Source organism: Macaca thibetana, chromosome 3, assembly GCF_024542745.1.
Source record: "Macaca thibetana thibetana isolate TM-01 chromosome 3, ASM2454274v1, whole genome shotgun sequence".
NCBI classification, from domain to species: Eukaryota; Metazoa; Chordata; class Mammalia; order Primates; family Cercopithecidae; genus Macaca; species Macaca thibetana.
Genome location: NC_065580.1, coordinates 109,999,655 through 110,027,121, shown reverse-complemented (window position 1 = coordinate 110,027,121; position 27,467 = coordinate 109,999,655). Strand labels below are relative to the sequence as shown.

Here is a 27,467-nt window from a genome sequence, read left to right as displayed (position 1 = left end):
AGCCTCTGGTTTACATGAAGACATCTGTTAAATCCTACTCTTTAATACACATTTCATCAGTAAGTTGGCTCTCTCTTTGTATTGCTGCTTCTCTGATCTTTTGGTATTATTCTGGATTTCCTTTTCCTTTTTCCTATGCCTATATTCTGCACCAACATACATTTATTGAGTCAGGTACTATGCTAGGCATTGGGAGAGGGTGGGGGATAGGTTCATAGATGAGCAAGTCAAGATCCTTGACTTCAAAGATCTTAAAATCAAGTACAGAGATGGAGCAAGAGCGGGAGGGAAAGAATGTATTAAATTCTTATACATCATTTTGCCTTTTGCATTCCTTACCACTTACGTCACACTTGTGTTTTTATTTTATTAATTAATTAATTATTTTTTTTTTAGACAGAGTCTTGCTCTGTCACTAGGCTGAAGTGCAATGGTGCGATCTCAGCTCACTGCAACCTCTGCCTCCCAGGTTCAAGAAATTCTCCTGCCTCAGCCTCCGAGTAGCTGGGATTATAGGCGAGCACCACCATGCCCAGATAATTTTTGTATTTTTAGTAGAGATGGGGTTTCACCGTGTCGGCCTGGATGGTCTCAATCTCTTGACCTCATGATCTGCCCGCCTTGGCCTCCCAAAGTGCTAGGATTACAGGCGTTAGCCACTGCACCCGGCCTTTCCTTTTTATTTTTTGAGATGGAATTTCGCTCTTGTTGCTCAGGCTGGAGTGCAATGGTGCGATCTCGGCTCACCGCAATCTCTGCCTCCTGGGTTCAAGCAATTCTCCTGCCTCAGCCTCCCGAGTAGCTGGGATTACAGGCATGCGCCACCATGCCCAGTTAATTTTTGTATTTTTAGTAGAGACAGGGTTTCTCCATGTTGGTCAAGCTGGTTTCAAACTCCTGACCTCAGGTGATCCGCCCACCTCAGCCTCCCAAAGCGCTGGGGTTACAGGCATGAGTCACCACACCCAGCCTTATGTTGTTTTACTGACTTCATAGCTGTAATTTTTAATGGCTATGTAACATATCATCCTGTGGACACAAAGCAATTTACTTACCATATACCATAATATAAGAGCTGTTTTGAATTCTTCAAAATTATAATGGATGACCATCTATTTCTACATTTAAAGTACTTTCCATGAGACAGAATCTAAGAAATGGAAAATTAACAAACTGACTGTTTAAGGTTTATCATGCACATTGTCCAACTGCTTTCTTAAAGTGCTATATTCTAGCACATGTAACTATGCTAGTATTGTTAGTATCCCTACTGGCATTGAGTATTCTTTTAAAAAACCTGCTACTTGTATACTGTGAAAAATATCTCATTGTTATTTCTAATTACATCTCTGATTTCTTAAAGAGGGTGAATATTTTTTCTATGTAACATTTATTTTGTGAATTGCTAGTTCTTATCCTTTACTCATCTGGTAATAATATCTCGTATCACATTTTGTGTAATTTCATGTCACCACTGGCTAGACTTTCTTTTATCTTGCTCTCCCAGTCCACTATAGTAAGTTTCCTCTGTTGTTGGGTAGACCTGTTTCTCACAACAGATCAGGAAGAGGCTTTAAATTCATGGAGTATTTTAAAGTTTCACTTTAGGTTCATGGGCAAGAAACAGGCTGACAAATTGGCTCCTTCTCCAAATATCAAAAAAAGAGAGTTTACCCTGGGTTGTTAACATGTTCATTAGAACTCCTAGTCCTCCCAGGCTGTGAGTTCAAAAAGAAATGTTTTTCGAAGTAGATTTCCAAAATTAGCATGGAACAGATGTTGCTGCAATCTTTGTATGGGCTGGGTGTGTGGGCAGGATATCAAGCTAGCTTTTCATGTATATTCCTTTAATTAATAGCATGTCCTATCATCTCTTCTGCCCTCTGTTCCTACTGACTCATTGCTTAAAGTCTCTTCAGGACTCAGTGGGGAAGAATAGATTTCCCTTGCAGGCCTCCCTCATGAGGATGCTGGGTAGCCCTTCCTTCGCCCTGCTTCATCCATCAGCACCATCTGTTTTCTGTCTTCTACAACCTAGAAAGTCTCTGCTTTGCTGATGGTCACTCCATCTGTTCCCATTCTCAGTGCTATGACAGAATTACACATTTCTGTCTGTAAATTCTTTTTCCTGTCTTTTCACAGAGAGTTGGGGATAAGAGGAGGTAGACACATATATTTAGTCTACTGGCTTTCACTACTATGAACTTGAGTTAAAATCCTGAGGTGACATGATTTGGAACCCCAAAATATTTCAAATTTAGACACTATATAAAAAAATTCCAAGACATTCAATTAAAATTAGCCTGAATTTTAAAGAATACTATTTTTCAGTACCAACTTCAAGAGCAAATCAGTTTCCTCATATGGATGACCAAAGAATCATACATAAACACAAAAGTTTAAGATGGGGCAATACTTGGCATCAAAAAGACTGGGAGTGAGGCACAAATGGGAGAGAAGAGAAAGGAAAGCTAATGGTCTCAACTGCTACAGAGAAGGGATGAAGTGATTGTTTTTCCCAAAAATGTTTCTTTCTTCACAACATTGGGACAAGTGGGCTAAAACTCAAAATTTTTAAGAAGATGTATTGATCGGTCAAAGCCTTGAAAATTAAACACTGACATTATTTTTACACACCAGGAATGTAAAGACTGTCTCTACAGCAACAAAGATTCCCTTTGTGCCAATTAACCTTTACTACAGCTCTTTTACAGACCACCTGCTGAATTCTTACTCTGTGGAACTGTGGGTGAATAGCCAATTCTTTTTACGGAGTAACAGAGACCAGTTAAAAAGAAAGAAAGAAAATATAAACTAGTAATCTTTTAAATTCTGACTTGCTATATGTGGCACCCCACATCCATCCAGTCAGGTTAACCTCTTAGTATGCACTGCAAGATCCTTCCTATAAAAGTAAGGCTTTGCGAATGTCACTTTTTAAATTTAAAGAACCCCTCTGGCACTGAATATAAAAATATATTACCTGAAATTATGTTTAATGACAACTGAGTACTATCAGTTACATTCTCCAACACAAATCTGTTCAGCACAGGCTTCCTTCCACAGGTGATCTTGAATGCTGCTGAATACGCCTAATCCTACCACTTGTGTTCATCACCTCCCAACACACACGGGCACGGGTGGGACCTGAGCTCCTTCTATCCTCAGTGTTTTTTCATGACTATAAAAGTAACATATATTCATTACATACAACTAGAAAGTAAAGTAAGAAAATGTCACCTTTGTGGCCCTGACACCGAGTATACATTTTTTTGAATTTTTACTGTCTTCTAGGACTATCTTACACAAAGTAGTCAACCAGTCACAAAGTTCAGGAAGCTAAGAGGAAAATTCCAGGGAAAGCAGGAAAAAGAAAGGGAAAAAAGGGAGATTAAAAAATCCAAATACCTGGATAGGACAAAAATCTTGGGGAAATCTTGGGGAAAAGTAAATAATCTTCCTATTTATTGAGTGCTTATTCTGTATCAGACACTTTTTCAACTACGTACTTAATTATCTCATGAAACCCTCAAAACAACTTTAGACCTATCATTCACATCTTATAGGTGAGAAAATTGAGCCATATCAAGCTTTAAAAATATGCCCTAGGATACACTATTGATGTGAAGCCAGGATTTAAAAAAAAAAAATTTCACATCCTAAGCCATCTAAACTTTATTACCACTATGGAAGAAACTAGTAAGAATGACCTTATACAAAGGTTAGAGGCAATTTCTTTTAAACATAAAAAGATAATTCTCACGGGTGGCACAGAAAAGCTACCCAAATCATTTTATAAGGTCAGTGGTACAAAATAGCAATCATCACACCAAAAAAACTACATTGCAATCTCATTTATGAACAGAGAAATTCCATAAAATACCAACACCTGAAATTTACCTCTCAGCACACAAATAATCCATTACAGCACAGTGTGTTATACAGTCGACCCTTGGACAACACAGGGATTGGGGTACTGAACCAACTCCCCCAACCTCACTGTGTGCAGTCGAAAATCCAACTTTTGACTCCTCCAAAACTTAACTACAAATGCCTACTTGACTGGAAGCCTTGCCAATAACATAACAGTCGATTAACACATGTTATATGTATTATATACTGTATTCTTACAATAAAGTAAGCTAGAAAAAAGATAATGTTAAAAATTGTAAGGAAGGAAAAATACACTTACTAGTCATTAAGTGAAAGCGGATCATCATACAGGTCTTCATTCTCATCATTTTCATGTTGAGTAGGCTGAAGAGGAGGAGGAAGAGGAAGGATTGGTCCCGCTGTCTCAGGGGTAGCAGAGGAAAAAGAGGTGGAGGAGGTGGAAGGGAGGCAGAAAAAGCAGGCACACTCAATGTAGCTAAAGAAATGCACCATAATTAGACTATTTTGCTCTTTCATTTTTCTAAAAATGTTTCTATATGGTACCAATCCTTCTTCCGCCATTTGCTTTAGTTTTAGTGCTTGTATCATGAAAGAGTCTATGTTGTAAATGAAGTCAAAAGCAGTCTTGAATAATAAGAATCCTTCTGCTAGATTATCTAACGTCATTTCCTTTTATGGGTTTGCTTCTTCCAGGACTCCTTTCTCATCACCTGGCACCAGTTCAGATGCACTGATCTCTATCAAGCAGATTTTTGTGCCCCCTCGACCCTTTTTTTTTTTTTTTTTTTTGGCACATCCACAAACTCTTTCAAGATTTCCTTGATTGGCTATGTCATAAATCTTGTGAAGTCATACACAATATTTGGACACAGTTTTCTCCAGCAGGAATTTATTGTTTGGGGATTAATGGCTTTCACAGTTTTTTCTGTAACAATGATGGCATATTCAATAGTGTAAGCCTTCTAGGCTTTCATGATGTTCCTTCTATTGGGGTCCTCCATAGCACTGACATCCTTTCCACAGAGTGCTGTGTATAATGAGCCTTCCAGGTCCTTACAACCCCCAATCTAGAAGTTAAATTACAGATGTTGTGTTTGGTGGCAAGTAGACCACTTCAATGCCTTCAGTTTTGACCTCATAGGGTTTGGAGTGGCCAGGGGCATTATTCAATATCAAAAGAACTTTAAAAACCAATCCTTTACTGGCAAGATACTTTCTGACTTCAGGGACAAAGCACTGATGAAAGCAATCCAGAAAAAGGGTTCTTGTCCATGACTTCTTGTTGTACAACAACCTAAAGACTGGCAGCTGCTGTTTATCTCTTTAAGACTTGAGGATTAGCAGCTTTACAGATAAGGGCGGCCCTGATCATAAACCCGACTGCACTTGCACAAAATAGTAGTTAACCTATTCCTTCCTGCCTTAAATCCTGGTGCTTGCTTTTCTTCCTTACTAACAGAAGTACCTTGTGGCTTTTAAAATTTTTTCCAGAATAGGGCAATTTTGTCTGCATTAAAAATCTGTTCAAGCAGATATCCTTTCTCCTCAATGTTTTTTTAATGGCTTCTGGGAATTCATCTGCTGCCTCTTGGTTGGCAGATGCTGCTTCTCATGTTATCTTGACATTTAAAAAGCCAAACCTCTTTCTAAAATTATCAAACCATCCTTTGCTGGCATTAAATTCTCCAGCTTTAGATCCTTCACCTTCCTTTTGCTTTAAGTTGTCATATAATGACTTTGCTTTTTCTGGAATCACATTAGAGTCTACAGGTACAGCTTTTTTTCCTTAGACGCAGGGACAGATTGGTTGGAAAGGTATGCCTTTCTTACAGCAACCCTGCACCCTCATAAAAACTGAATTTTCAATATGATAAAAAGGTATTTTGCAACAAATGCAAAGTTTTTGTGCCTGCTGCTGTAACTACAGTGAAGGCTTCATATATTTTCTTTTCTTTTTTTTTACAATGTCCCTTACTCTGGATTCATTCATCTTGAAATGATGGACAATCACAGCTCAATCTATGTTACATTATCAGGCAATTAAACTTTTTTCTTCTAATGTTGACTCTTCTCTGCTTCTTGGGAGCACTTCCAGCATCACTAGTAACATTTCCTATGGGTCCCATGGTGTTATTCAAAGTTTGCAGTGTTGTACAAACACTACATTTACTGGAGAGATGAACTGCTCACACAGAGATAATCAGTGTCACATGGCATTTGAAGCAGATATCTGCAACACTTGAGCTCACCAATAGCAACAGGAGGTAGTTATAAAATTATTACAGTAGTATCATATGCACTACAGTTAATTTCATGCAGTTATAATTTAATACTGAATCTTTACATTGGTTTACATTTCTCTTGACTGCAAATGGCGCCACATATAGTTGTGTTTGTATGGGATATGATTTGGATGTGTCCCCACCCAAATCTCATCTTGAATTGTAGCTCCTATGATTCCTACATGTTGTGAGAGGGACTCGGGGGAGACAACTGAATCATGGGGGTGGTTCCCCCACACTATTCTCATGGTAGTGAATAAGTCTCACTTAGCTTGGCTCTCTCACTCTCTCATCTGCCACCATGTAAGATGTGCCTTTCACCGTCTGCCATGATTGTGAGGCCTTTCCAGCCCCAGGAAACTGTGAGTCTGTTAAACCTCCTTTTCTTTATAAATTACCCAGTCTAGGGTGTGTCTTTATCAGCAGCATGAAAACAGACCAATACAGGAAACTGGTACTGGTAGAGCGAGGTGCTATTGTAAAGATCCAAAAATGTGGAAGCAACCTTGGAACTGGGTAATGGACAGAGATTGGAACAGTCTGGAGGGCTCCAAAGAAGACAGGAAAATGTGGGAAAGTCTGGAATTTCCTAGAGACTTGAATAGCTTGGACTGAAATGCTGATAATGATATAGACAATGAAATCCAGGCTAAGGTGGTCTCAGATGTAGATGAGGAACTTGTTGGGAATTGGAGTAAAGGTGACTCTTGCTATGTTTTAGCAAAGAGCCTGACAGAATTTTGCCCCTGAACTAGAGATCTGCGGAACTCTGAACTTGAGGGAGATGATTTAGAGCATCTGGTGGAAGAAGTTTCTAAGTAGCAAAGCACTGAAAAGGTGACTTCAGTGCTGTTAAAAGCATTCAGTTTTAAAAGGGAAACAGAGCATAGAAGTTTGACAAATTTGCAGCCCGACAATGCAACAGGAAAAACAAGCCAGCTATCTGAGGAGAAATTCAAGCTGGCTATACAAATCTGCATAAGTAATGATGAGCCCAGCGGGAATGTCAATCACCAAGACAATGGGGAAAATGTCTCCAGGGCATGTCAGAGATCTTTGCGGCAGCCCCTCCCATCACAGGCCTGAGGCCTAGGAGGAAAAAATGGTTTCCTGAGCTGGGCTCAGGGCCTCCCTGCTGTGTGCAGCCTAGGGACTTGGTGCCCTACCTCCCAGTCACTCCAGCTAAGGCTAAAAGGGGCCAGGGCACAGGTCAGGTTGTGGTTTCAGAGGGTACAAGCCCCAAGACTTGGCAGCTGCTTCCACGTGGTACTGAGCCTGCGAGTGCAAAGAAGTCAAGAACTGAGGTTTGGGAACCTCTGCATAGATTTCAGAGAATGTGTGGAAATGCCTGGATGTCCAGGCAGGGGCAGGGCCCTCATGGAGAACTTCTGTTAAGGCTGTGCAGAAGGGAAATGTGGGGTTGAAGCACCCCCACAAAGTCCCCACTGGAGCACTGTCTACTGGAGCTGAGAGAAGAGGGCCACTGTCCTCCAGACCCTAGAATGGTAAATCCACTGACAGCTTGCACCGTGAGCCTGGAAAAGTGACACTCAACATCAGTTCACGAAAGCAGCCAGGAGGGAGGCTGTACCTGGCAAAGCCACAGAGGCAGAGCTGCCCAAGACCATGGGAACCCACCTCTTGCATCAGAGTGACCTGGATGTGAGACATGGAGTCAAAGGAGATCATTTTGGAACTTGGATTTGACTGCCCTGCTGGATTTTGGACTTGCATAGGGCCTCTGGCCCCTTTGTTTTGGCCAATTTCTCCCATTTGGAATGGGTGCATTTACCCAATGCCTGCACCCCCATTGTATCTAGGAAGTAACTAACTTGCTTTTGATTTTACAGACTCATAGGCATAAGGGACTTGCCTTGTCTAGATGTGATTTTGAACTGTGGACTTTTGAATTAATGCTGAAATGAGTTAAGACTTTGGGGGACTGTTGGGAAGGCATTATTGGTTTTGAAATGTGAGGACATGAGATTTGGGAGGGGCTGGGGCAGAATGATACGGTTTGGTTGTATCCCTACCCAAATCTCAACTTGAATTGTAGCTCCCATGATTCCCACATGTTGTGGTAGGGACCTATTGGGAGACAACTGAATCATGGGGGCAGTTTCCCCCATACTATTCTTTTGGTAGTGAGTAAGTCTCATGAGATCTGATTGTTTTATAAGGAGTTTACCTTTTAGCTTGGCTCTCTCATTCTCTTGTCTGCCACCATGTAAGACAGGCCTTTCACCTTCCACCATGATTGTGAAGTCTCTCCAGCCACAGGAAAAGTGTGAGTCAGTTAAACCTCTTTTTCTTTATAAATTACCCACTCTTGGGTATGTCTTTCATGTCAGCAGCATGAAAACAGACTAATATAAGATGCATGTATTTTGATAAATTTTAACTTTTTATAAGATTTGTGTACATTATATGATAGTAAATAATAAACTAGTATCTGCATATATTTAATGCATTCATGATATACCTATCTTGTTTTCGATATTTCTAGGTTATACAGCTCAACTGCAAGTTTTTTCAAATTGTTGTAAATCTGTAAAAAAATTTCCAATATATTTATTGAAAAAATCTCCATAAGTAAACCATTGTGGTTCAAACCTGTGTTGTTCAAGGGTCAACTGTATTCCAAAAATGCAATATTAGATTAATAGTAAGCATGAAAATACAATCACATGAATAGGCCCAGTGAGAAAATCAATATAATCAATGCAAGTGAAAAGAAAAAGTGATGCAGAGAAGGCAAATCCATTTAAAAACAAAGAGAGAGAAAAGAAATAAGCATTGGATAAAATTCAATATTCCTTCCTGATAAAAATTCTTCTGAGTTAAGCACTAGAGACTGCCTCTTATAAGTGTTATGTATTTCTAAAGAAATGGATCACAAGTAGGAGTCATTTTACGATTTTTTTTTTTTTTTGAGATGGAGTCTTGGTCACCCCAGCTGGAGTTCAGTGGTGTGATCTTGGCTCACTGCAACCTCTGCCTCCTAGGTTCAAGCAATTCTCCTGCCTCAGCCTCCCAAGGAGCTGGGACTACAGGTGCACGCCACCACACCAGGCTAATTTTTGTACTTTTTAAGTAGAGATGGGGTTTCACCATATTGGCCAGGCTGGTCTTGAACTCCTGACTTTGTGATCCTCCCACCTGGGCCTCCCAAAGTGCTGGGATTACAGTCATGCCACTGCGTCTGGCCTTAAATTGTTTTTAATTAAAAAAAAATTTTTTTTTAAAGAGGGGGCCATGGGCAGACCAGGTTCAGACTCCCAGTCACAGGCATCCAAGGGCCCAGAGCTGCGCATAGCCCCCTTGGACAGCATGTTCCTTTTATTATTATTTTTTGAGAGTCATTTTTATAAAGGAGCCACACTAAACTTATCTGTATTTTTTAAAAATATACATGCCACTAAAGCAAGCCCAACTCATTTTTAAGGAATGCAAAATTAGAGAGAACACGCTAGGGAGAGGTAGAAGGAAGCTCAGAACTCTTTTCTGGGTTTTAGTACTCCTTTCTGCAGTGGCCAATGAATTAAGAGACAACTTTTGCTCATAATTTTGGGCTTATTTAGAGCCTACTTACCCAGAGATTCCAAAAGCAGTGATTAATAATAATGGCATAACACACAAATTACCATCAGTGAAGGGAGACAGATGCTGTTCAAAGAAACTCCATTTTCTCTCGGCTACAGTAAAATTATGAATTAGGTAGGTAAGCTGCATTGTGAGTCATGATTAAGTTGATAACCAACTACAGCCTGCTCACTACTGTTAACTCCCTTTTTCATGAAAGACAAAAGCATACTTGAAAAGTACAAAATCTTAAGTTGAAGTTATACAAAACATAATGTGAAGTTACAAACTAGGAAAAAAAAAGACTTGACAATTCCCTGAAAATCATAAAACATCTTGTAGCACTTATATTTTTCTTCCTAAGATTGAGTACTGAAAAATCTAAATGTAAGATTTGATCATATTTTTTTTAAATTTATTGTTTTGAGACAGAGTCTCTCTCCCTTGCCCAGGCTGGGGGTAGTGGTGCGATATGATCTCAGCTCACTGCAGCCTTGACCTCCTGGGGTCAAGTGAGCCTCCTGCCTCAGCCCTTTTCATCCCCACCACAGCAGCACCACCACACCCGGCTAATTTTTTTGTTGTGTTTTTTTCTAGAGGGGTTCTGCCATTTTGCGCCAGGTTGGTCTAGAACTTCTGGGCTCAAGTGATCTGCCTGCCTCGACCTCTCAAAGTGCAGGGATTACAGGTATGAGCCATCACACCCAGTCCATATCTTAAAATTTTAAATAATAGTAATTTATGAAGTCATAGACTTAATGTTTCAGTTCATATCAGACAACTGATTGCACCAAAAATGCATCTGTATGCAAAGTCTGCTTGAGGCAGGCGCGGTGGCACATGCCTGTAGTTCCAGCTACTCAGGAGGCTAGGGTGGGAGGATTGCTTGATCCCAGGATTCTGAGGCCAATCTGGGCAACATAGTAAGACTCCATCTCTAAAAAAAATTAGAATTAAAAAAATTAAAAACACCCTAAAGGGAAGATTCGCTTACAGGTGTTTTTAACCAGGAGTATGACTCAGAATCAGCTTTTTAAAAAATACATTTACCCTAGACCCATCCATGAAGATCCTAACTCACTGGTCAAGGATGCAGATAGTGTGTGTGTATATATATTTTAACTGCCTAGATAACTGTAGTTTATATCTCTGGTGAAAAATCATCACGGTGTATATTTATAAAGTGAAACCATATGAAACTGCAAACATTATATATATACATACAAAAACAGCAGTTTTATATGGTTTATCTAATAGAAAGTGGCTGGGGGATAAAAATACCCAACAGACTGAACATACTACTTTGTACCAGGCGTGCTTTACTAACTTCTTTATACTAGTTATTCAAAGTATTCATAACACTAGGCAAGAAATGGGCAAAAATATACCTTGACTTTGTATGGGGAGGTGAGAGGGTTGGAGAGGTGGCTGAAGGAGAAAAGGAGCAAAGTCATGGATGCCACAGTGCAAACCACTGTTATGTCTGAAATGAAGACCACTGGGGTTAATGATGGAGTGAGAAGGTAATAGAAGACACCAGAGAACATTAATTTAAGACAAGGCCTGCATTTAGCAACTGTCTGTGTGCTCAAGAAAGGGACAACGCTCCTCAGTCATTTCCAACACATCTAACATCAAGAATACGGACAAGAATGCATGTGCTGTTAATACTCTTAACTCACAGAAAGAGAAGTTGGGGGAAGAGTACCCTCTGTTTATGGGGCTTAGTGGGTACAGTCACAGCTCATCAGGAATGAACTAGTATCACACAGGCTGGGCATCAGGCCCATGCACAAGCAAACCTCCAATCTTTTAAAACTATCATTAAAAGACAATCATATTTAAAATTGAAATAGTAAACACATGCACCTACATTCAAACTAGTGGTTGGAAACAGAATTGTAGCATTTCATTATCAAATTTTTTTTCTTTTTTTGTGGAGATAGGCTCTTGCTATGTTGCCCAGGCTGATCTTTAACTCCTAGGCTCAAGCAATCCTCCTGCCCCAGCCTTCCAAAGCGCTGGGATTACAGGTGTCAGCCACCATGTGTGGCTGCATTTCATTATCACTTAAGGCTTACAGGCCTCAACTAATACAGAGGACAGGTTAATGACCAAAAAGATAATGTTTAGAAGGTCCAGACCCCACAGAAAGTAAGGCTTTCCTGGGACCGTCTCTAATACTTCAGTATACTAGTCTGTTTCTTTCCATTTTACAATTTGATATGATTTTTTAACAAGTTGCTTTTATGTTTACCTAGAAGTTTCACTGAACAGTTTTTAAAAGTAAATATAATTAAACTGAAGAATCACAGAAGGAAGCCTTAAAACAATTCAAATCCTCCATTTTTTATATAAGGAAATAAGGGTTCAACAAGAGTTACATCACTGGCATGAAGTTCCAGAGAGTTGTAGTGGAGTTAAAACTGAACTGGGCTGGGCATGGTGGCTCATGCCTGTAATCCCAGCACTCTGGGAGGCCGAGGTGGGCAGATCACCTGAGGTCAGGAGTTCCAGACCAGCTCCACCAACATGGTGAAACCCTGTCACTACAAAAATACAAAAATTAGCTGGGCATGATGGCAGGTGCCTGTAATCCCAGCTACTTGGGAGACTGAACGGGAGAATCGCTTAAACCCGGGAGGTGGAGGTTGCAGTGAGTCGAGGTTGCGCCACTGCACTCCAGCCTGGGTGACCGAGCAAGAGTCCATCCCAAGAAAACAAAACAAAACAAACAAACTGGAACTGAGCCAAGATGGTATGATCCAAGAGATTCTATATATCCATGCCAGTGTAGTCAGATGTGGCATCACTGGAAACTCCCAAATGACTTTTGAAGCAAAGCATCCCTCACTCTCATCCCTTCACTTTATCCCAAAATTCAGGGTCCAGATCAAGAGATGGGCTGAGAATGTTTGTTTTACTTAGTAACTGGTACTCACTTCCACATTCACCAATCTGTCATACTGGAGGACTGAGTTTAAATACATGAGCCAGACTTTAACTAACTTCCTTCAGGATTAGCCACAATATAACCTAACAGTTTCATGTTATGCTAGGTGTTCAAAAACATGGTCTTGTTGCACAGTAACAGATGCTGCATGAAGACAAAGAGACTTGTTACAATAGACTCTTAACAACAAGGCATTCTGGTTGCCAGATAATTGGCTACAGTTCATAAATTACCTTTTTTTTCTTTCCTGGGTTCGTGTTCCTATCAAAAGAGTCATAACTAATCCCAAATCAGTGAGTCTTAACTCTAAAGGACTGAAAGAAAGACAAATAAAATACTAAAGCTCTTACATGCTACAGGATTTTAAATTGAGAAATAGCAAACATGAATAGATGAAACCTGTATTTGCTTAATTCCAGTAGACTAAATACTTTGGCCTAAATAGAGTTGTCAATCTCATAAACCCAAGAAATACTGAGAAGCAAGAAAATTCAGATAACTCTGAATTTTGAATTGCTAGTTACAGTTCACTTGACAGGATGCAACTATAATGTACAAGGCATGGGAATAAATTTAAGATATCAGAATAGGGGTTTTGACTCTGCCAGTACAAAAAACTATATACTAAGTAAAACACCAAAGAGACTGATGCAAAGCCCCTTATATAAATACTGCCAGCTTTTTTATGTAAGTTCAGCTGATCACAATAAAAAGTGAAATTAGTTTGACACAACTTACTTAAAATTCTTCAGACTCCACATTGCTCATAGGTGAAAATCTAAATTCCTTAATTCTGCCCCTGCTCATTTCTTTTTTTATTCCTCTCCCCTTAATCCTTATATGCCTTGATCCTGATGTATTCTGTAATTTCTATTAATAATTGTGGAAAATCTGGGGAAGTTTGGGTTAAATTATAATAAGTAAAGTGAAACAATGGTACTAAGTAAGGTTAATAGACTCTGAAGGGATTGGCATGACATAACTCAAAGAAACAGAAGATATACTTGAAGTGAGTTTACAACAATCACAATTATTTTCCAAATGCTATATTCAGATCTACATACCTTTTTAAGAGGAAAAATAAACTGGAGTTACAGTATAAAAAAAAATTAAGAAATGGGGAAAGAAAAACCTTGGTTATCAGAAGCTTATCTAACCACTATGTTATACTATATAAATTTCAGAATTTTATTTGGAACAGCTTTATTGAGGTACAACATATGATAAACTGCACATATTTAAGTCTGTTCAACTGTAATCCCTCTCCTTCCTTTCCCTCCATCTCCCCTCCTCACACCGATCTGCTTTCTGTACATATAGATTAGTTAGTACTTTCTTCAGTTTCACATAAAAGGAATTATGCAATATGTACTCTGTTTTATCTGGCTTCTTTCAGTAAGCATAATTTTGACATTTATCCCTGTTGCTTGTATCTATAGCTCATTTCCTTTTATTGCTGAGTAGTATTCCATGGTATGGATATATTACAATTTGTTTATTCATTCACCTGTTGATGGACATTTGAGTAGTTTGTAGTTTTCAGCATCTGCTGACAAGGGTGCAAAAGGCAATTCAGTAAAGAATCACTTTTTTAAAACAATGATGCTAGAACAATTAGATGCAAAAATAGAATGGCAAAAAGAGAATTTAGAGGCTGGGCGTGGTAGCTCATGACTATAATCCTGCATTTTTGGGAGGCCGAGGCAGGAGGATTGCTTGAGCTCAGGACTTCAAGACTAGCCTGGGCAACACAGTCAGATACAGTCTCTACAAAAAATAAAAGAAATTAGCTGGGTATAGTGGCATACGCCTGTAGCCCCAGCTGCTTGGGAGGCTGAGATGGGAGAACTGCTTGAGCCTGGGAAAGCGAGGCTGCAGTGAGCCATGATCACACCATTGCACTCCAGCCATGGTGACAGAGCGAGATCCTGTCTCAAAAAAACAAACCAAAATTTAGATTCATATATTATACCATATACAAAAAAAATAACTCAAAATGGATTGTTTCTAAATGTAAAACCTAAAGCCACAAAACTTCTAGAAGAAAGCATAGAGTTAGGCATGTGACCTTGGGTTAGGCATTCAATGATTTCTTAGATAGAAGGTCAAATGCAAAATCTATCAAATTGATAAATTGGACATCAAAATAAAAAACTTCCAGTCTTTAAAGGTTAAGAAAATGAAAGGATAAGTCACAGACTGGGAGATAATTTTTAGAATTTAAAACTAAAATTACTGAGGAGAAGACAAAAAGAGGCAGCTATGGCTCACTAGCAAGATCTTTCCAATTACTTATTACTCTAAAAATTGGAATAAACTGTAAGCCCCATCAAAGAATTCCAACAGATAAAGAAAGAGGATTGGAGACTGAGCTGATTAAATTCAAATTTCTTATTCTATAAATACATATTTTAGCTATTTCTAAGAAGATCAATTTAATGCATATTTGATATCATATTATTCAATGGTGAAAGAAGCAATTATGTTCTTGATTCATACAATTCAATAAAAATTTTTTTTTTTTTTTTTGAGACGGAGTCTCGCTCTGTCGCCCAGGCTGGAGTGCAGTGGCGCGATCTCGGCTCACTGCAAGCTCCGCCTCCCGGGTTCACGCCATTCTCCTGCCTCAGCCTCCCGAGTAGCTGGGACTACAGGCGCCCACAACCGCGCCCGGCTAATTTTTTGTATTTTTAGTAGAGACGGGGTTTCACCGTGGTCTCGATCTCCTGACCTTGTGATCCGCCCGCCTCGGCCTCCCAAAGTGCTGGGATTACAGGCGTGAGCCACCGCGCCCGGCTAAAAATGTTTTCAATTAAAACATTTTTACCTGCCAGGGTGATGTGACTGTGTACATAAAGGTAAAGAAAGTTGTTCAAATAGAACCCCCTGTGCAGTATCCTCCACCTTCCAATTGCTCTCCAGCCTTCAATGGGCTAATTGTTTCACTGTTCCATAGTACTCTGGATGCAACTTCTATCAGTGCTGCTCACCAAATTAATTATTGGGAGCTGAGAGCTGTCTTTTTCAGTTCTGTAATCTCAGCATCTAGCACAGTATGTGAAAATAACTAGTACATATTCAGTACATATTCAGATGGAAAAAAACCCTAAACTCGAGAAGATGATTTTAGAGAACAGTTAATCAGTATTGGAAAAATACTAAGACATCCACTCAGGAGGAACAGGAACCCTACTTAACGCTGTTTTATCACCTGGAAGTACGATGTACTACACAAAAATTAAACGCTGGTCTTGGAAGCTATAAGCTACTACAAGACTAATGTTCAAAAAGGTCCTAAAAAATAAAATGGAATTTTGAGAGATAATTCTGCTGAGCTGAGGTGACACTTTATATAATTATTCTAAATAGATAAATTCTAAATAAATTATTCTAAATAAATTATTACAACTAGGTGGGAGGATTGTAGGAGCTCAGGAGTTCAAGACCAGCCTGGGCAACATAGCAAGGTCTCATCTCTATTAAAAATGTTTTAAAAATTGGCCAGTCATGGTGGCACACATCTGTGGTCTCAGTTACTCAGAAGGCTGAGGTAGGAGGATGGCTTAAGCCAGGTAGTCAAGGCTGCAGTGAGCCATGATTGTGCCACTGCACTTCAGCCTGGGCAACAGAGCAAGACCCTATCTCAAAAAATAATAATAATAGGCTGGGTGTGGTAGCTCACGCCTGTAATCCCAGCACTTCAGAAGGCTGATGTGGGCAGATGATGAGGTCAGGAGTTTGAGACCAGCCTGACCAACATGGTGAAACCCTGTCTCTACTAAAAACACAAAATTAGCCAGGCGTGGTGGCACATGCCTGTAATCCCAGCTACTCAGGAGGCTGAGGCAGGAAAATCACTTTAACCTGGGAGGTGGAGGTTGCAGTGAGCCGAGATCGCACCACTGCACTCCAGCCTGGGCAACAGAGCGAGACTCCATCTCAAAAATAAATAAATAAATAAATAAATAAATAAATAACAGCTTGAGACCATACTGGCTAACAATAATAATAGTTTGAGACCAGCCTGGCTAACAATAATAATAGTTTGAGACAAGCCTGGCTAACATGGCAAAACCCCATCTGTACTAAAAAGTTAGCCACATATGGTGGTGCATGCCTGTAATTCCAGCTACTTGAGAAGCTGAGGTGGGAGAATTGCTGGCACCTGGGAGGCAGAGGTGGCAATGAGTCAAGATCACACCACTGCACTCCAGCCTGGGCAATAGAGCAAGACTCTATCTCAAATAATAATAATAATAAAATTAATTCAACTACATCATGATTTGACTACAAAGAAATTCAAATCCTCTGATAGGATAGTCGTTTACTAAAATCACTCTAGCAAAGTAGCAAACCTCTGTAAAACTTTTCTTGCTTCTTACCTTATACAGGTATTATGAAGTTTAGGAGTCTGAGGAATGTTAGAATTGCTATATTCTTATATCTACTCCAACAGGTTTATTAACATCTGATTACAGCAACTGAACAATTTTTGCAAATTAACTGAGGATTTGAATATCCTAGTCATCCTTGAGAACCCAATAAAACCAATGGACCTTCATCCTAGAAGCCCTACTATGGTCCTGTTTAAAAACTAATACAAATATTATAAAACTTATACTTACAATTATTGCTTTTGGTGAATTTGTATGTGAATTATTAGCAAGAACTTACATTGGGGGGGAAATGGCTATTCCAGTTTGAATGTTTGTCCCAACTCATGTTGAAATTTAACTGTCATTGTTAACAGTATTAAGATGTGGGACCTTGAAGAGCTGAGTAGGCCGTAAGAGGCCCACCCTCATGGGTGGGATTGGTGCCCTTATAAAAAGACAGGTTCATCACCCTTCACCTTGCCCTTTCAACCTCTCTTGCTGTACTGCCATAGGAGGACACCATATTCCTCCTCCTCCCTAGAGGATGCAGCAATAAGGGACCATCTTGGAACCAGAGACTGAACCTGCTGATACTTTGATCTTAAACCTCCCAGGCTCCAGAATATAAGAAGGAAATTTCTGTTCTTTACAAATTACCCAGTCTGGAGGCGGAGCTTGCAGTAAGCCGAGACTGTGCTACTGCACTCCAGCCTGGGTGACAGAGCGAAGACGAAGACTCCATCTCAAAAAAAAAAAAGGGCAATTAAAAAAACAAATTACCCCGTCTGCAGTACTTTGCTCTAGCAGCAGGAAATGGACTGAGACAATGGCTGTCAGGGTCATGACTATGCATAGAAAATTAGTGATAAGAATATTTATTGTAACATTATTCATCATAATAAAAAAGAATTATGGATAGCCACGAACCATAAAACAGTCATTTTAAAATGACACTGAATACTGAACGACACTGGACAACGTTCAGAAAATAAAAGCTGCTTACAAAGACTATTTATATATTAACTTTATTTTGAACAGATATGTATTACTACAAACATGAAAAGATTGGATAGCAAAATAAAATTTCACTAAGAGTAATCTGAACAAGGGAATATGAAAAATGTTTAACTTCCAGGGCTTTTTGCTTAACTGTATTCCAGTTTTCTACCACAAATGTTACTTTTGTAATCAGAAAAAAAAAGGTTTAGTGAAAAAGGAAAAATATTTAAAATATTTGTGGCTAGGCTCCAATATAATCAAACTGTCACAAATAGCTGCTTTGGCAATTGTGGAAACACTGGTCACATGACACAGAGTTTTGCAGACATTCAAGTGGGTCAGTGTGGTGAGGAGCCTCCAAGATGGCTTCCAACAATCCCCACACCCCTAGTATTCACGTTCTTATGTAGGCTTCTATGTTGTACCAGGGTAGGTCTGTGTGACAAATATACAGATGTTCCTTGACATACAATAGAGTTACATCCCAATAAAACCACTGTTAGATTGAAAACATCGTAAGTCGAAAATGCATTTAATACACCTAGCCTAACCTGAACATGCTCAGAAGACTTATATTAGCTTACAGTTGGGCAAAACCAACTAACACAAAGCCTATTTTATAATAAAGTGTTGACTATCTCATGTAATTTATTGAATACTGGGTTGAGAGTGAAAAACATAATGATGGTATACCATTGTAAAGTTGAAAAATCCTAAGTCAGGGACTGTCTATGCATGTCAATTCCAAAGATTAGGGTATAAAAGGCTGAGGCTTCCGTCCTGGGCACTCTCCTTCATTACTTTCTATGGGGGAAACCACATTGTGACTAGTCCAAAGGAGAGGCCAATGTGGCAAGGAACTGAAGCCTCCTGCCAATAGCCATGAATGAGATATGAAGCCGATACAACCGAGCCAAGTCTCAGAAGTCTGCAGCCCTGGCTGACACTTTGATTGCAGCCTCATGGGAGATTCTAAGTCAGAACCATCCAGCTAAGCTGCTTCCACATTGCTGACCCACAGGAACTGTGATAATAAATGTTTGTTGTGTTAAGCAGCTAAGATATTGGTAATTTATAACACAGCCCCAAGAGATAACTATATAGTTAGCTTACAGTTTGAGACCAGAGGCCCTCCCAAGAACCCGCCTTAGGAAAAAGCACCGAGGCTGCAAGTCATTTTGCTCTAAATGCAAAGTTCTGATTTTCTATGTGGTTTGATCAAAACCAGAAAAGGTGTCTTAATACCTTCTTCAAAATGTTCAATTCCCCTAGATTTGATACCTATTTCTTCCCCTCTCCCACTCATATTTCATCCTATCTTTCTTCAGTTACTGTAAATCTAAGGGTTGGCAAGCTCTTTCTAGTAAATATTTTAGGTTTCTCTGTAGCACTACTCAATTCTGCTGCCATAGTTTGAAAGCAGCCACAGACAATACCTAAATAAATGCACAAGGTTATGTTCCAATAAAACTTTATTTTAAAAACAGGCAGCAGGCTGAATTTGCCTCCAGAGCTGGGGTTTGCCAACCCCTGCTATAAATGAAACTGATCGAGATCCTAGTAAGCCTGATGCTTCCGCTCATGTCAATCTCATTCCCTCTAGCCAACTCAACAGAGACTGCTCCAGAAATTCTCTCCCTTTCATCCATGAATTTGTTCCTCTCTACTGGATTCAAATGTGTTTTTTTCTATCTTAAAAACAAAACAAAAACTCTCTACCCTACTTCCATTTCTCAAACTCACTGTCTCCAATTTTTTTCCTTTTATCCTCTCCCAAGCCTACTCATACCAAGTTTTTGTTAAGGTCACCTCCACACTGCTAAATCCAATGGTCAATTTTCAATCTCCGTTATACCTCACTTATCAGTAGCAGCAGACCATGACTCTCTCTTTCTTAAAACATTTTCTTTGTTTGGTTTCCAGGATACCACAATCACCTGGTTTTCCAAAGTCATTATGGCTTCTCTTTTTCCATCCATCTCTTTTTGGGCCTCTTTTTTCCATCTACATTCATTCCTTTCATGAGTTCACTTAGGCTGTTTGAGTTGCTGCAACAAAACATGTAAGCCTGGGTAATTTTATAAAGAACATAAATTTATTTCTCATAGTTCTGTGGCCTAGAAATCCAAATCGAAGTACCAGTAGGTTCGGTATCTGGTGAGGACCATCATCTGCTCCAAGATGGCACCTTGTTGCTGCATCCTCCAGAGGGGACCAATGCTGTGTCCTCCCTAGGAAAAGGAGCTGAAAAGCAAAAAAGGGCCTAGCTAGTTCCTTTAGCCTTTTTATAAAGTTGCTAATCCCATTCATGAGGACTGCCCTCGTGGACTAATCACCTCCTATTGGCACCATTTCTTAATATTGTTGTATTAAGGATTGAGTTCCAACATGAATTTTGGAGGCAACACAAACATTCAAACCATAATACTCAGTATAGAATCTACATGGGAATGACATCCAAATTTATATCTTTAGATTTCATCTCTCCCCTGAACATCAGATTCACATGTAACTACCTACTTAAAACATAAAACTAGTTGTCTAACAGGCAACTTAACTGTCCAAATTCCAAACTGTCTAAAACTCCACACCTGGTTTAACCTACTCCAACCCGCCTCTCTCTTAGCTCTCCCTCTATCAGTAAATGGCAACCCGATTCTTCAGGATACTCATGCCAAAACCCCTGGAGTCATTCTTTTATTTTTATTGAGACAGGGTCTCGCTCTGTCACACAGGCTGGGGTGCAATGGCGTGATCGCAGCTCAGTACAGCCTCAGTCTCCTGGGCTTAAGCGATCCTCCCACCTCAAGCCTCCTGAGTAGCTGGGATTACAGGCGCATGTCACCATGCCCAGCTAATTTTTGTATTTTTTTTTGTAGAGACTGGGTTTTGACTTATTGCCTCTTCTGTCTCAAACTCTTGGGCTCAAGTGATTAGCTTGCCTCGACCTCCCAAAATGCTGGGATTACAGGGGTGAGCCACTGCACCCAGCCCCTTGGAGTCATTCTTAACTCTTCTTTCACAGCCCACATCTGATTTTCTGGCAAATCTGTCACCTCTACTCTCAAAATATAGTCATTCCTAAGAAGACTTCTCATATCACTGGGAATAAAAGCCTTATGAGGTCTAAGAGATCCTAAATTACTTTGCCATTCCTTCAACTGGAAGATTAGCAGATTACTCGCTCCCTCACATCCTTTAGGATTCCCCTCTGCAAAACCTAAGATCCATGAGGGCAGGAATTTTGCCCATTTTATTTACTGTTATATCTCCGCTACCTGACACATGAGATCCTTAATATCTGCTGGATGAAAGAGTTAACTGTGAAAAGAGACTCCCCCCCAAAAAAGTTATTAAGTTGATGGAAAACTACTGGCAAAAAAACCTGTATATATTAACTCCTTTTTCATTTTCACAGTGTTTTTAAACATAAAGCTCTGGATTACACATGATAGCAGAAAGAGGACTAGAGTATGAGTCAATGGGCCTAGGTTCTACTACCTCATAGCCTCTAAAGATTTTGGTTTTCTGCCACTACAAACTTCTGAAGACCATGGTTTTCAGACATGTAAAATGAGAGGATTGAACCCATGCCCCTGGGCCCCTTTAAAATCTACAAAATTCCAAAATTTTTTATATGACTTTAGAAGTTTACAAGCCTCTATAAAGGTGTGTTAATACGGAAGTATAAATCTGACTTCCTGAGAAAAATGTTACACCCTATAGAAGTGGCCTACAAGCTTATGTGGTTGGTGAAACAAAATGAAACAAACACTTATTTAAGGGCTTAAAATAGATCTAAGACTTTTTGATAGATACTTGAAAAAGTTATCTTTGTTTTCAATAATAACACTGAAAAGTAGGAAGAAATTTTCACTCTTTCTTTAAACAACAAAAATTTATTTCTTACAGTTCTGGGATCTGGGGAGTTCAAGATCAAGGTGCTAGCAGATTCGGTGTCTGGTGAGGACCCATTTCCTCCTAGATGGCTGTCTTCTCACTGTAACCTCACAGAAGGGGCAAGGGCTCTCTTTGGGGTTGTTTTCAGTAAGGCCACTAATTGCATTCATGAGGTCTCTTCCCTCATGACCTAATTACCTCCTGAAGGCCCCAACTCCTAATACCATCACCTTGCTGTCTAGGATTTCAACGTACGAATTTGGGGGGAACATAAACATTCAGTCCAGTGCAAACATGTCCAGGATCACACAACAGTAAGCTGGAACTCAAATGCAGGACTACGAAACTCCAGACCTACACTGTTTCCAATGTTTCCAACAATACCTCAAGTTTCAGTTACAGGATACACAATACACCTATATTTAAGGAACAGACACAGATACTTAAGGAACCTTTTGATCAGAAATAATCACAGAGTAAGCCTCATGAGTGCAGAAGCTATGTAGATTTCCACTAGAAAGAATCTGCAGCCAGGCATGGTGGCTCATGCCTGTAATCCTAGCACTTTGGGAGATAAGGAAGGCACAATGCTTGAGCGCAGGAGTTCGAGACCAGTCTGGGCAATATGGCAAAACTCTGTCTACAAAAAATACAAAAATTAGCTGGGCATGGTGGCACATGCCTGTAGTCCTAGCTACTTGGGAGGCTGAGGTGGGAGGACTGCTCGAGCCCGGGAGGTCAAGGCTACAACGAGCCATGACTGTGCCACTGCACTCCAGCCTGGGTGACACAGTGAGACCCTGTCTCCAAAATAAATAAATAAGAATCTGTTCATAAGCTAATAGGAGTTCTTAGTTATACTGATCTCACTAAACAATGGTTTAGTGTCAACACAATATTTACATATGATTAAAAATAAAATTTTACATTTTATAATAGCTTATCCAACCTCTCATTTTCTTACTTTTTATAGTTTATTATTTTATGGTTTATAATAGAAATCATATAACTACACAGCAGTACATGGATAAGGCTAAAAAGCAAATATATACATGGGAGGCTCTAGAGTTCTGTAGTGAGAGCATGCAGGACCAAAAAAACATTACTCCTCTGTAACAGAGGTACTCAAAGTGAAGTAGTTAATGACTAGAACAGAATAAATTTGAGAGTACACACTTAGAAATTTTTATAGAGAAACTTAGAGCAATTTTATGTCTATTCAACGTTCAATCTTTTTTTTTTTTTTTTTTTGAGACAGGGTCTTGCTCTGTTACTCAGGCTGTAGTGTATGGTGAGAACATGGCTCACTGCAGCCTTGACCTCTGGGCTCAAGTGATCCTCCTGCCTCAGCCTCCTGAGCAGCTGGGACCACAGATGTGTGCTGCCACATCTGGCTCATTTAAAAAAATTTTTTGTAGAAATGGGGGTCTCACCATGTTGCCCTGGCTGATCTCAAGCAATCCTCCCACCTTAGCCTCCCAAAGTGCTGAGATTACAGGTGTGAGCCACTGTGCCCAGTCTGTTCTATCTAATTTAAAAGTGGGCTTGTATTTATTTTTTATTTTTGGGGGGGTGCGGGGACAGGGTCTTGCTCTGTCATCCAGACTGGAGTGCAGTGGCATGATCATGGTTCATTGCGGCCTTGACCTCTCAGGCTCAAGTGATCCTCCCACCTCAGCCTCCCAAGTAGTTAGGACTACATGCATGAGCCAGCACAGTTTTGTCTTTTAAACATTTCATTCTTCTAGTAATTCACTGTGGTTGTATTTTCCAAAAGTATCAGTTGGCCACTTAATAAAAATTTTTTAAATAGCCCTTCACCAGAGAAAATTTTGAGAGCTCTGAAGTAGAGAATGGCCCAAGTCTGTCTAAAGGCAAATTTTATAATGCTTCTTAAATTGTTTTTTTGACTCCCCAGTGACCTAAGGTGCTTTATGATTTGCCTATAACCTCCTGACCCCTCTAATCAGTCTCTTTTCCCACCCTTCTTCACCCCTTAGGAATATACTCTTGCTCTGAATTCATGGCACGAATTTTATTTCCCAGTTTTGAACATTCAATGTCCAGCTCAACCTGATGCATCTCCATTATCAAATTCCTATTTTCTCCTGTGGTCACTTATGGAAAGCTTTCCTTGTTCCTTAAGCCTAGGTTAAGCGCCAGTCCCTATTATTTGCCTAGTACAGTACCTGGGACATAGTAGGTGTTTATTCATTCAAGAGCATTTTATTAAACAAGACCTATGCTCATGTCACTATACCATACTGTCTTCCCTAAAAGGTTATATGCTTCCTTTACACTTTACTGACAATAAATGGACTTTTGTCAGCTTCAAATATTAAAGGAAAAACAATCTATAATTTCTAAAGAAAAAAACCCTCAATTACTATCATTATTCCCTTTCTCATTTCATTTATGAGGCCATAATTGTCAATGTGTCTCAGTTTAAGAATTAAGAAAACTCACATTACTAACAACTTTCATCTCAAAATATTTTCATATTACTGCCATAAAAAGGAAATGTTCTTTCTGAACCCTTCTGCCCTCACCTCCCACACTGTCACACAGGATTTACAAAATAGGTTTATTGGCTAATATAACAAAAATAAGCTACAAAACCCTGCTGGTAAAATTCTTGTCCCAAGAATTTTAATGTTAAGTGATAGGATACTTTATACTGACATTAAACTGGAAAAAAAAAAAATGAGTACTCAGTTCTGAACCTGGATGATGTTACAATTATAATCTCAATATTTTAAGCCAAAGGACACTTCACACTTTTAACATCTAGGAAAGTCATCAAAAAGTCTGATTGCATCAAACCTGCTTAATCCATCAGTGTAAAGAAAGAGGAAAAAGTAATTTATAAGCAGAACTTGGGTTTCCTACAATTTTGTACAAATCTGTCATGTGATGAAATGTATTGTATTGTATACTGCACAACAAAACTCTTTAAGATGAAGTACCTAAAATTTCCCTGAAAGCATAGAAAAGTTTACTACTTTTTAGTCTCAATGGTAGCAACCCTCTGACAAACATTACTTCTGGGTTTTAAATAATCAAGAAATAACAGCATAAATATTCTGGACTATATATTTACCTAATCTTTTTTGGTTGAAGAACAAACTGTCAATATTTGCATCAAAGATTTAAAGATCTAATGAAATTAGACAGTTTAAATCCACTAAGAATAAAGGGCAGTACTCTATGGCAAAACAGTAACCAAATTAACAGCTGGGGTTTGAAGGAAAAAGAGATGAAGGATGAAACAAAGTATTTCAGTAGTAATGCAAACTTATTCTTTTCTTTCCAAGTCTACAAGAAAGTAACTGTTATGTAGATAATTTTAAAAGTACTCACATACATATTTATATGAAAAATTAAACTATGTTTCACTCAGGCTAATAATAACAGCATTCTGTAAATACTTAACAACTGACAGCAGGGAAAGTGGACCAGGATGTGCTAAGACACAAGGGAAGTCAAGCTGGGATAAACCTTGACATAGTCAAGATGGGAAGACTTTGATGATTCAACCAAGGTTATAACCAAGATACATTCTAACTGTATGAATTAGCTCCCAAAATAAGCACCAATGAGTGAATACCTACTGAGTATCTTATTACACTTAACTCTTAACACATACAAATAAAAAAAAAAAAATTGGAATTTCCCAGCAAGACCATAAGTAACAATCAATTTGCTGGGTGTGGTGACTCACGCCTGTAATCCCAGCACTTTGAGAGGCCAAGGCAGGTGGATCACGAGGTCAGATCGAGACCATCCTGGCTAACACGGTGAAATCCTGTCTCTACTAAAAAATACAAAAAATTAGCCGGGTGTGGTGGCAGGCACCTGTAGTTCCAGCTATTTGGGAGGCTGAGGCAGGAGAATGGCGTGAAGCTGGGAGGAAGAGATCGTAGTGAGCCGAGATTGCATCACTGCACTCCAGTCTGGGCGACAGAGCAAGACTCCATCTCAACAACAACAACAACAAAAAGAAACAATCAATTTAGCCACCAGAAGTAGTAGTCAGGTAGAATAGTATTTTAATTTCTGAGTTATATTCAATAAATATTTTCAGTTCAGAATTTTCTCTCTCTCATAAATTCCTCAATTTAACTGAATAACTTTTTAAAAGATTTCTGAGGACCTGGAGTCATTATGTATATTATTAACCCGCTCTCAGAGGGTATTATGAATTCTGGGCAGTATTCCTTGAATTCAATAGCCCTGGAATGTGGAACTCTGCATAGTCCTTCTGCCTCTTTTTTTTTTTTTTTTTTTTTTGAGATGAAGTCTCAACTCTGTCACCCAGGCTGGAGTGCAGGTGGCATGGATCTCGGCTCACTGCAATCTCCACCTCCCCGGTTCAAGCGATTCTCCTGCCTCAGCCTCCTGAGATGACTGGGATTACAGGCATGTGCCACCACGCCTGGCTAATTTTTTTATTTTTAGTAGAGCCGAGGTTTTGCTATGTAGGTCAGGGTGGTCTCGAACTCCTGATCTCAAGTGATCCACCTGCGTCTGCCTCCCAAAGCGCTGGGATTACAGGCGTGAGCCACCATGCCTGGCTAATTTTTGTATTTTCAGTAGAGAGGGGATTTTGCCATGTCGGCCAGACTGGTCTCGAACTCCTGACCTCAAGTTATCCGCCTGCCTCAGCTTCTCAAAGTGCTGGGATTACAGGCATGAACCACTGCACCTGGCCGTTTTTCTGCCTCTTTCTTCCCTTGCACAGTTGTCCCCCGCTGATCACTACTGCCTATGTGCCTGCCGGCAGCAACATCCTTTCACCCCTAAAAATTGTTTGGAAATAAACTATCAAGTTTATTACTAGGTATAAAGTAAGGGTAAGTAGGTTCTGGGTGATAACCTAATTATTCTCTTGTGCATCAGATACATAAGAGTCTTTAGTGCTAGGACTTTGGCATTTATATGGATGCTCAAAGGTGTTCTTTGTTTGTTTGAACTTTACTTTCTAATTCTTAATGGTATAGTCTTAAGTTTCCTCATCTTCTACCTCACAGGTTTTACTGGATAATTAGATGTAAATAATGAATCTGAAATTGCTTAGGTCAGGGCATGGGAACAGAAGGAAATCTACAGATTCTAGTCACTTCCTCCTGCCTTATGTGTTCCATATGTAAGTTGTAAAACTTGAGCTCCAAGTAAGTGAATGTTACAGTGTTATTTTCAGAAGTTTGTGATCAGGATGGTTAGAAACTAACTAAAGAAATGAATGATGTGTGGCCTGAACAGGCAGACCACTTGGGAAACCAGTGGGAAAGTTTTACGACAGCCAGCTTCAATTATTTGATTAAAGGTATATGTAAAATGATTACTCTCAATTCTGTCAACAGTTGCGCTATTTAACAAGTGCTCAAAAATATGTCTACTAAATGCTGCTCCGGAGAGCAAACCAAGGAACGAGAAGTCACAACAGTCTTCAGTTCAAAGAGGACATATTTTTAAATATAA

General features: G+C 39.5%; 1 protein-coding gene across 2 annotated transcripts in view; it reads right to left on the bottom strand.

The window, feature by feature from the left end:
- The window catches only part of RALA (RAS like proto-oncogene A), an 84,579-nt gene that overhangs the window by 37,221 nt on the left and 19,891 nt on the right, over nt 1-27,467 (bottom strand). Inside the window, exon 1 of one of the 2 annotated variants that reach the window (XM_050783337.1) lies at nt 4,193-5,269. The exons of the other annotated variant lie outside the window; for it this stretch is intronic. The gene's annotated coding sequence lies outside the window, so the exon portion shown is untranslated. Of the gene's footprint in view, nt 1-4,192; nt 5,270-27,467 lie in introns of those variants that run through there. 2 annotated transcript variants of the gene reach the window in all.